Source organism: Carlito syrichta, unplaced genomic scaffold, assembly GCF_000164805.1.
Source record: "Carlito syrichta isolate Samal-C Ts95f unplaced genomic scaffold, Tarsius_syrichta-2.0.1 Scaffold305616, whole genome shotgun sequence".
Lineage (NCBI taxonomy): Eukaryota > Metazoa > Chordata > Mammalia > Primates > Tarsiidae > Carlito > Carlito syrichta.
The window spans coordinates 184,227-194,957 of NW_007249712.1; positions in this window are offsets into that span (position 1 = coordinate 184,227).

A 10,731-nucleotide genomic window follows, 5' to 3' on the forward strand; every position below is an offset into this window, starting at 1 on the left:
TCCCATGAGGATTTTCAAAACCAAAGACAATCATCAGGACACGCGACACAAAGTAGGAATCAGATAGTTTGACGGCTAGTATTTAGCTGCTCCCTTAAGAACTGGGTGGGATAGGAACAAGGATAAAGAATAACAAAAATCTAACATCGGAAGAACCTGGAAAAACCTAATAAAATATGAGTTTCTAGAAGATTCCTGCTAAGCTAATATGAGAGTCAGAGCATGCAGATGACTCATGGGAACATTTACTTTTATTTTTTATTTATTTATTTTATTATAAAGATGTGGGGTACAATTCAGGGTTAGGTATACAAACGTTGATTATACAGATACCCTTGTTGATGAGGTGGGCCCCTCTCTCCCCTAGCAGTTTCCCTCTACTGCCAATCACTTTCTTATAGTATTATAAATTGGGGAACATTTACTTTCAGGCACAGACTTGTAGCCCAGCTCTTGTCCTAAAACACAGGCTTGTTTATGTGTAGAATTCCTATTGAGAAGAAGAGTTTCTCTCTAATCTGCTGTCAAAGAGTTGATCAAAAACCAAAATGCAACTGTTGGGAAGGAGAAATTTAAACTCACGCTAGTGAGTGAGTATTTTGGGAACCTAGGTCACAGATGAGTTTGCTGAGGCAAACTGGGGCGTTAGCTCACGAGCTCTGGGCAGCTGAAGGCTGGGGGTGAGGGTCAGTGAGACCAGCAAGGAAGGGGAGTGCCCTGCAGACAGTGGGCTTGGCACCCACCCCTGCACGAAGGATAAACTCCATGGTCACAGTGGTGGGCAGTGGGGCACATCTGGTTACATCTACCAGCCCCCTACTCAGAGAGCTCTGAATCACACCGAGTGCCTGTGGGCAGCTATTACCAAGTGCTAATGCTCTGTGCTGACATCAACTCCCACCGTGATGTCTGATAAATGGGCCACATCACCTTCTTTCTCTCCTTCCTCCTCCTCATCCAAGGCTGCTAAAAACCATCATACTTCTCGATATGTTGTTTGTTATTTCCTTTGTCCGTCTTGGTCCCTAGCGATTTATTTACTATTTATTTTTGTCAGAGCCTTTTGATTTTTCAGAGCACACCAGCCAAATGCCTTGAGATGCTGTAAGCTACTGATTTTGCATCGGCATGGCTCTGCTCCCAGCCTGTTAGCGACAGTTGCTAGGTTGGCTCTGCCGCAGGTCACAAAGAAACCCACTAAAGCCTCGGTAAACACTATTAAGCCCTAAACGGATGATGATAGTGAAATCGGCTCTAAGCTGTGGGCTAATGGAATGATATATTCATTGTGCTGCAGAAGAACAAGGACAAAGAGCTGGACAGGTGCCACCTCTCCTAAGCAATGGAGTTATGCAGACACCATGCGAGGTAACAAGCGGCTTTGTGTTTCCTGGAAGCTGGCTGCGGCGGCAGGGCAGGGCTCAGGTGGAGCTGCCTTGTCTGTGAACCTGTGCAGGCAGACACCAAGTTGTAGGACAGCTGTCCTGGCTTGCTCCTTCTGGCAGGTTCCGACACCTGCCTCTGGCACTTGGAGGTTGTTGAAATCCTCATGGAGTGCAGAGGAAAGCCTTTGGAAGGGCAGACTGGAATGGAAGCTCTGTGTCGGGGGTTTCTGAGTTCTCCTCGCAGAGCTGCTGGTCCAAGAAGTACCCCAGCTCAAGGAGTATCTCAGGCCCTGCTGTACCTTCCTCGGGACGGGGACATGACTGAACACAAAATCTCTTAAAATATTGGGTGTTAAACAATAACAAAAATAAGACAAAAGAGCAGTATTTCAATCAGGCACAAAGGTAACTTTGTCTTACCTTCCCTGAATAAGTTTAGTAGGCATTTTAGAAAGTGCTACTGATACAGGCTGAAGAATAATCCAAGCTGAGCAGACTTACAGGCAATGAAAGACTCAGAAGATCACATTTGTTCACTAAAAGGGAAGCAAATTACTATTCTTCCATATGTTTCATTGATAACTGAGTAACCTGACTTCAGTTTCATAGCTTCCATAGTCCTTTCTTCAGGCTACACTGTTTTCCTTACTTTGTAGTAGTTGTGAGCTGGAGATAAATATGAGAAACATATTGCAATCAACAATGAATTTTTTCTCAATGGAGTACATGTGAATGTTTTCTCAATGGGGCACACATGCAGAACTCACACGCTTCAAAGTGTCTCCTGAGGGTCCAGAGCTCCTAGACCAAATCATCTGGGGAGTCTGTCTCTTTCCTGGACCATAGACATCAGTAGTGACATGTGGGTCCAAATGACAATGGGGCTAGAAATAGTGCAATCACTCTTTCTCTCAGACAATCCTGTGTACTGTGGCAGTGTGGCTTGAGGGACACTGCAGGACCAAAGGCCTCTGCAACATTTCCCTGTCATCCTATGGTCCTCCCTTGCTACCTGCTTTGATGACTCCTGTGTTGAGGACCTTCTTTTTATGGCACTGACTTTAGAATTGCATAACTGGCCTGGCTCGGTGGCTCAGCCTGTCATCCCAGCACTTTAGGAGGCCAAGGTGAGTGGATTGCCCGAGCCTGTGGATTTGAGACCAGCCCAAGCAACCTGGCAAGACCCCGTCTCTACAATAAATAAAAAATTAGGCAGGCATGGTAGAACTTGCCTGTAATTCCGGCTCCTTGGAAGGCTGAGGCAGAAGGAGCGCCGGAGCCCAGCAGGGCGATGCTGGGGTGGTTGTGAATGTGCCACTGCACTGCAGCCTGGGTGACAAGAGTGAGACTCCAACTCAAAAAAAAAAAAAATTGCATAACGTCCCAGTAGTAAAAGCAAGTCTCAAGGTTATCCTGTGGAGGCCTGTGAGGTCCTTAAGTGTTGTCTACCACATTCCCACGAAGTGGTCCCATGGCCTCGGCTTGAATATACCCATGATGATGAATCCACTACCTATTCAGATAACTTAGTCTATCTTTTGACTGCTCTGGCTTCTTTTTACATTGAGCATAAATATTCTCTCCTATGCCTTAGATTCAGTGGTTCTAGTTTTAGTTCTTATGGTGTTATAATACAGAGCAAGTTAAGTCTACTTTCTTCTAATATATATATATGTATACATATATATGTGCATGTATATACACACAAATATATTTATATCTATATACATATTTATATTTCTATATAGACATGTATATTCATATATATATATATGCAATATAGATTGGCCTTAATCCTTGCTCATTTGGAGGCTAAATTAAAATGATTCAAAGAGAATTTGGATCAAAATCAACACAAGACTTACTCTCTGTCACTGTGATTTCTGCTATCGAACAGGCAGGAGATGGTGCAGACATCTTGGGGTCCTTTTTGCTGCAGACTTCCATGGTGCCAACCCTGTAAATTTCTGGGCATTGCAAAGGTGTTTCTTTGGTCTTCAGCCCTTGATTCCAAATCTCTCCAGTTTTTACAGCCCCTGGATTTTAGGTGTCAGGGAGACAGCAGTTATAGTTCTCTTGGGCCCTCAGTTGAGGAAATGGCCCGCATGGTCCTCTGGTGGGTCAGTAATGTAATCCTCTAGAACACAGCCACTGTGTGCCTATGGAAAAGCACGGTGCATTAACTATGGTAAAATCAATCCCAAACTGGGGTCCTTGAAGACAATGATGATAGAGTCTCCTGAATCTTCTCTCCTCTTGGCTCCTCAATGTAATTTCTGCAACTATTTCACATGTGGCAAAACTAGACGTTTCCTTTTACTGTTGTATTTCCTTTGAACTTGCCCCAGCTTGTCTAGCTAGTTCCAAGGTATGGCATTTGAAAGCAAACAGACTGATAGTCCAAGTGGATGCTTGACAAGTCTTCTTTCATGGGCTTATTGTTGCTGTCAAACAGGTTACATTATGATGTCACCCTTGCGAGGCACTGAGCTGCTGATTCAAAGAAGGTGAGACATAACTCCAGAAGGTTCCCACTAGGAAACTCCAGTGCAAGAAATGGCCCTGGTAAGAATACTGCTAGGAGCCAGATGGGTATTAAAAAACCCAGCACAGATGTTGACAACAGCGGGAGCGAGGGGAATTCATGTTTGGAGCTACCAACTATGTGCCAGTCACTGTGCTCGCTCCTTGTTATAGTTTGACTATCTGTCCCTTTCAGATCTCATATTGAAATTTGATCCTCACTATTGAAGATGGACCCTAGAGGGAGATGTTTGGGTCATGGGGGCAGCTTCCTCAGGAATGGCCTGATGCTGTCCACGCAGTAATGAGTGAGTTTTCACTCTGTTAGTTTATAAGACAGCTGGTTGTTTAAAAAGAGCTTGGCACTCCCCCCGCCACTGCCTTGCTTCCTCTCTCATCATGTTATCTCAACACACACTGGTTCTACCTCACCTCTCTCATGAGGGGAAGTCACCTAGAGCTCTCACCAGAAACAAATGCTGGCAAATGCTTCCTGCACAACCTGCAGAATGATGAGCCAAATAAACCCCTTTTCTTTCTAAACTACCCAGCCTCATATGTTCTGCTACAGTAATGCACAGACTAGGGCACCAGCTTATATCCTTAGTTCACATACCTACTGACCCACAGTGTGAATGAGGTCTGTCGCTACTTTACAAAGGAGGAAATGAAGTTCAGAGAGGGCAATGACCCCTCCCAAGGTCACAGCCCTGTTGTGAACACTGTTGGGCATTGCTCTGAAAGGCTGCCTGAGCACTTAAAGTTACTTTCGGTTTCTTTGCTGTGTTTTATGAAACCGGATGATGCGATGCTCAACACTGTTCTGCTTGGGTCCGTGTGAGATTTCTCAGCAATTCTTGTATTTCCAGAATCTACACCATTCGAGAGCCATCCTCCCATTATTGCTTTTAGAAATCTATCTTGAGACACTTCTTTGGTAGCAAGGAGCCCAGATTTTCTCCAACCCCTGCTATAAGGACTTCCTGTTTTCCCAGTCTCTTCGGTTTTCCTACTGAGTTTTTCATCTCCACGCTAACTCTGCTCTTGTGAGTGTTAAAGTCTCTCCACTTGAATTCAATTAAAAAGTATATTACAGTGCCCTTTCCCTCCTTTATTCCAGGCAAAACACCACTAATAGGAGGCGCTGTGTAGAAAAGATTTTGTTGAAAGTGGGAGGATAATGGAAGGGTTGTGGAAATGTTGCCTCACCACATAGCCAGCAATGCACAACTTAATATTGCTTCACACCACTCTTCCAGGTCTGCCCACTGTTTCTGCCACCAGGAACTTCTTCCTAGTCGTGTTTCTCCTCAAGTCTTATCGTCAGTTTCTCCCCCTCCTTCAGTGGGGAATCCTTTTGTTCTTCCCTCCTAATTCTTTTGAGCACATGTGTGCACACACCAAAATACACACCTTTCAGAAATAAAGATTCACAAAGAAAACATGATAGAGTACAACTGTTATAGTATATCAGAGTAGTACAAATGTGGATTTCTATGGTTTGATTTCTGCCATTCTTTTGAATTCTCTCTGTTTCATAATTCTTGTCTAATGGTTATCGCTTTCATTGTAAGGAAAAGGAGAAAAAAAAAGTATTATTTTTACCTTTTAAAAAAATAATGCAAGCATTCTTGTTGCAAGGGACCTGGGCCAGGAATAATTTTTCTTACCTTGCTCTTCATTGCTGGCTCTTCTGACCTCAAAACATTCCATGTTTCAATCTTCTTTCTTTTAATGTTTGAAGAGAGCAAACTGGTAGGGGTTCCGATAAAAGAATTTGAAAAATGGACTTTTTATATATGAAGGGAACAGAATCGTGACTGTTCGGGTTGGTAATTGCTCTCGACTTCAGGGAAGAAGAGACTTCCCCACTCAGAAAGATAAAGGGCTCGCCAATTGTAAAACAGGTTTCAATATCTGATTAGTGTTTAGAGCTGCTAGTTTACTCCTTCTCACTAACCTAATTCCTGTGAGGGTTCGTAGCCCCCTGGATATATGCTCAGTAGAAGATGACAGTGATGACTGGTCGTTGTTTGACTTCAAAAATCTGATGTGCAAGTCATATGTTTCTGGCCACTCAACTTGGGTTGAGCCAAGACACCCGGGACTGGGACCCGAGGTTAGGAATGAGCTGTAGGAGGCTTCTCCAGCCCCTTTCCAGCCACTGCTCCACCCAAACCTTTCTTAAGTGCTCCTTACTGGTTTTCATTTCCTGCATGCACCTGATGTCAGGTTCTCTCTTCTCTTTTCAAGCCTGCTCCTTTCTTTGCATGTGGAATTTCTGTTTGGTCTCTTTACCTGTGTTCTGAGGAGGCAATGTCAGCAGACTACAGAGGTATCAGAGGGACAGAGACACTGGGATTCAGCTTTGGCGTAATTGCTACCTAACTGGTGAGTTTTAACTACTCAGAGCCTTAATAGTCTTATTTTGAAAATAGTCTTATGGCAATTATGAAAAGTTCATAGCATATGGATTATACACATACAGTAAAAAGTAGATTATACTTGTAAAAAGTAGATAGCATTTATTATCATTCAATCAGGTTGCCCTGAAGGCCTTGGATGTGAAATTGAAGTATCCATTTCTCTTTTTCTATTTTAGAATAACCTTGAAAGGCCACCCTTCACAGAGGGTAGAAACACACTCTTGAATTCTGTCTTTTGGTTTCTGCCTCTACCAGTCTATGCTGGCCTTACAAAGGGGAGATTGATATCAAGCCATTATTATTCTCTACAAGTCTACCATGGGGTGTTGAGAAACTCAAGGAAATCCCCCCATTGAACTAGGGTCTAGTAATAAAAGACTTTCCCCCTTTATTTTCTTTGCAAGATTAAATTTAATAAAAATACCATTGATTCTTTGTGAAGAAATAAAAACTTTTAATTATTATAAAATGAAAAATATAGCTATCCACATCTTTCAGCCAGTGAATCATCTTCCCACAGGCAAAGCCACATGGAAAGTCTTATCCTAGTCGGAAAGAATCATGGTGAGAATTATATTATTTCTTAATGCACTGGCTCAGGCATTAGTTAATTTTGTCAGAAAATCATTACAAGAAAATATCTTCTTTATGAAATGAGGCTGGTCTTTATACAGTGTTTTTTTATTGCTTGCTTCTTCTCAACCAAAGCTAAGAAAGTCTTCAAACACTTTCATTTTCAAATATAAATTGTAATATGTGGACCATCTATATATAGTAATATGCAGTATTTATTCTATAATTTTAGTACTTCCACTGGTAGCAGGAGCATTTCAAAACTGATCAAAGTAGCTTCAAATCTCTTACAGGAAAGCAGACCCAAAATTAAGGATAAGGTTGCCTAAAGGGCTCTACAGAGATCACAAGAACTGCATGTGTTCCCAAGGGAATTATAGTGAAAAATACTCTAATTCAAAGCATCTATACTTCCACAACTGGGGAGATTTTGCAGTTTTTAAAATTACCATTTTCCCGAACACATTTCAGGCTATCATTTTTCTTATCTGGTACACAGAATAAAACAACAGAAAAGCAAAAGTGTATTGGTTCAGGCCATTTACTTACAACGACTTAACTCAATCCCATTCATTGAAAGAGTAACAAATTGTTAAATATTAGACTAAGAAAGGATCTTAGAGATCTTTTAGAATTCATCTCCCCCAACCCTTTCCTAAGTCACCATACACATCTCATTTACAAATGAGGACATGAGAATACGGGGATTGAGAAATGAAGAGACTTTCCAAAGTCACACAACTGGTGACCTATCCCATACTGATCCAGCGTGATTATGCTGATGGTCCACATGAAATCCTTCTCCGACTACTCCATTTATTTTAAAAGGTTTTGGGCTAAAGTTGAAGTTATTTTCCTGTAGATATTTATAACAAAAAATCAGCCACAGGGTCTATAAATCACTTGTTTGATTGTTGAAAGGGTTCTTTTCTATTTGTGATAGGAAAATAAAAATGAGAGTTTTATTGATGTTCTTCTGGGTCTTCTCAAATGTTGCTCAGAACCATTGATCCTGAGCTTGTCATTGTCTCTTGCATCCTCTTGCCTCGAAGATGATTTTCTTCTAGGGTGCTATGACAATTGGGGTTCAGCATGGCTCAAGAGATGTTTTCAATGACATACCTGGCCTGAGGTACTGCTGGGCCCCAGGGATATCACACTGAAGAGAAGGAGAACTACAGAGAACTGGAAGCTGAATGTCAGTTTCAAAGTCGTCACCAGAAGTTGTGAAATTTGACTCATTTGTTCGTGTATCCTTCCTTTTGCCCAACATTGATTGATTGCCCCCGTGTGCCAGACATTGGGACTGAGGCCTAGGAGTTCAGTCAGCAAGAGAGACACCATTCGTTTTTCTCCCACATTGGCCATAGGCAGAGCTGGGCAGGTTGGTGGATGAGACAGACAGCTAACAGTGATTACGCTGTGACAGGTGGGATCCATGGGAAATTCAGTGCCCTTTGAGAATGTCAGAAAGGGTTGCCTAAGCTAGGAGTAGGATGTTGCCACACTAAAACCAGAAGGACGAGAGGGGAGTAGCATGAAGAAGAGCAAACACTGGGGCAGACTCTGTGGAACAGCCTTGTGACAGCAAGGTGAATTCAAGGAACTCTGAAAACCCCTTGTGCTTGGAATGTCCGGAGTAAAGGAAGGCAGGCATGTGACGAGTTGTGCAGCCAGGCGTTTTTAATTGTGTCACCAGCCCAGCCTTTTGTGATTCAATATAATGTTTACAACATTCCAGTATCACTTGAAATCTCATTGCAGTAGCAGTATTGCCATGTATATGTCAGAGAAGCACAAAGATAATGTTGTAAGGTGTGTTGAGTAGGAAGAAAAAAGGTTCTAATGAGAAGTCAGTGCGTAGAGAGAGAAAAATCTCACTGGCTCATTATTATTGGGGAATGGGTCCATGGTGAAAATTAGTTTTAAGATCACATATTAGTTAAGATTGTGTATACCGAGATTTTTGTAACATTCCAGACATTTTTGCAGTCCTTTCAACAGCCTGGAGACTAGGTCTTTGTATTTCATATTACCTGCATTTCGCTAAAAGCAGGAAAATAGAACTCAAAAATTTAAAAATATGTCTAAGTTCCTTAACATAATAAGTGGCAGAAAAGGGATTTGAACATATATCTGCCTCACTGAGGGACCCTTGCTTTTAACCAGATTACATATCCACAAAGCACTGAGACTAAAAAGACAGGACATCACATTCCATCACTGCCAGTGCTCAGGTCTAAAGGGCAATTGTGATATTTTTCTGAAGGTGCCATGAACTCATGTGAAGGGTTCCTTAAGAGCGAGGGAGCCATTTTATTCAGGATGAGCTATGCCTCCCTCAAAGATCAGACATTTTGTATTCTTGAGCATCATGCTTACAGATATTTTATGCCCTCTTATTGAAAGTTTCACCTCTGTGTAGAGTTTTACAGACTTGGTAAAATCAGTGAGTTTATTTGATATGTTAATTTATTGCAAGCAGACAAGTTAAAGACAAAATTGCCAAATATCACAATCCTCATTGGAATTGTATCTCACTGGATTTTTTTTTTAAAGAGAGGAGGGAGAGATGATTTTAAATGTCACATATCCAGAGGCCACCATTGAGGTCCAGCTGAAGAATGGCATGGGAACTGAATGTGACATTTATTAGTTATTGTCCCCAGGTAAAGCATTTTACTTTAGAAAGCTGTTGCTAGAATGTGCCAGATGTCTTTATCCTCTGTGCTATTAATTTCAAAATGTTAATCATTGCTATCAATCTCTAGACCTGCAAACAATTGGTAGAAATTCAAGTTTACATCTTAATTACCTGAGTTGATCTGAAGTTTAGGTCAGAGAACACACATTACATTTGTAAGGTGTTCCCCTCACAAGAAGCTAGACTGTATAAGATTTTAAGCTTTAAGCTGGCCTATTTTGCATGTTGTTTTTTGACTACTGATGATTTTTGAAGGAGGCGAGGTATTTACAACAATGTAATTTTAAAGCAAAATTCAGAAACCTGACTAAATGTAGAATGTATGTTAGGTGTTCTATAGATTTCCATTTATTTGCGGCTGTTACCCCAGAGTTATGGAATGATAATATCCATAATGTTATGGAATGGCACATCTGGTACAATATTTAGAACTACACACTTAAATATTCCTTAGGTGTATGCATTTTTTGTTACTTTATACTTGTATGATATGTAAAAGATATATGTTATGTTTGCAGGCTATGTAAAAATATTTTTATGTATTTCATAGATGTCATATCCTAGGGAGACTTGGCTGTTCCAGGACTCTCAACTGATCTGTCTGGATTTGGGGCTGAGCCCGAGTCAGGGCCTTGTGTGAGTTCTCCCACTGTTGCAGTTATAGCACACTCCTCCGACATGAGCCCTGTGTGAAGGCTTAAAGCTTTTCTCTAATCTGGCAAACTTACTCAAAGGGAATGCATTTTTTCCGGTCATGTGTTACATTAATTTTTTTAGCAGCTTGAATTTTAGAATGAAGAAATAGAAAGTTTTAAATGAGAACCATCCGAAAGTCCACAGTATGATGAGGATTAAGATGAGGAAAAAGGAAGAAAAAGTTGACAATGACAGTAAACAGGGAAGGGGGAGACTTTATACTTGCTTCAAGGCTAGAAAATATGGAAATGATAGAAGAGAGAAATCATCTTGTCTTGTATCAAGGGGCTGAGTTTGTGTAAGTGGTGCAGGGACAAAAGAACTGTGTGTTTATCTATGGAGAACGTGTTCTGAACGAGTCCAAGGGATTATGGCGCAGAAGAGACAGGCCCAGGATTTGGGGCCAAGCAACTCCTTCCATGGG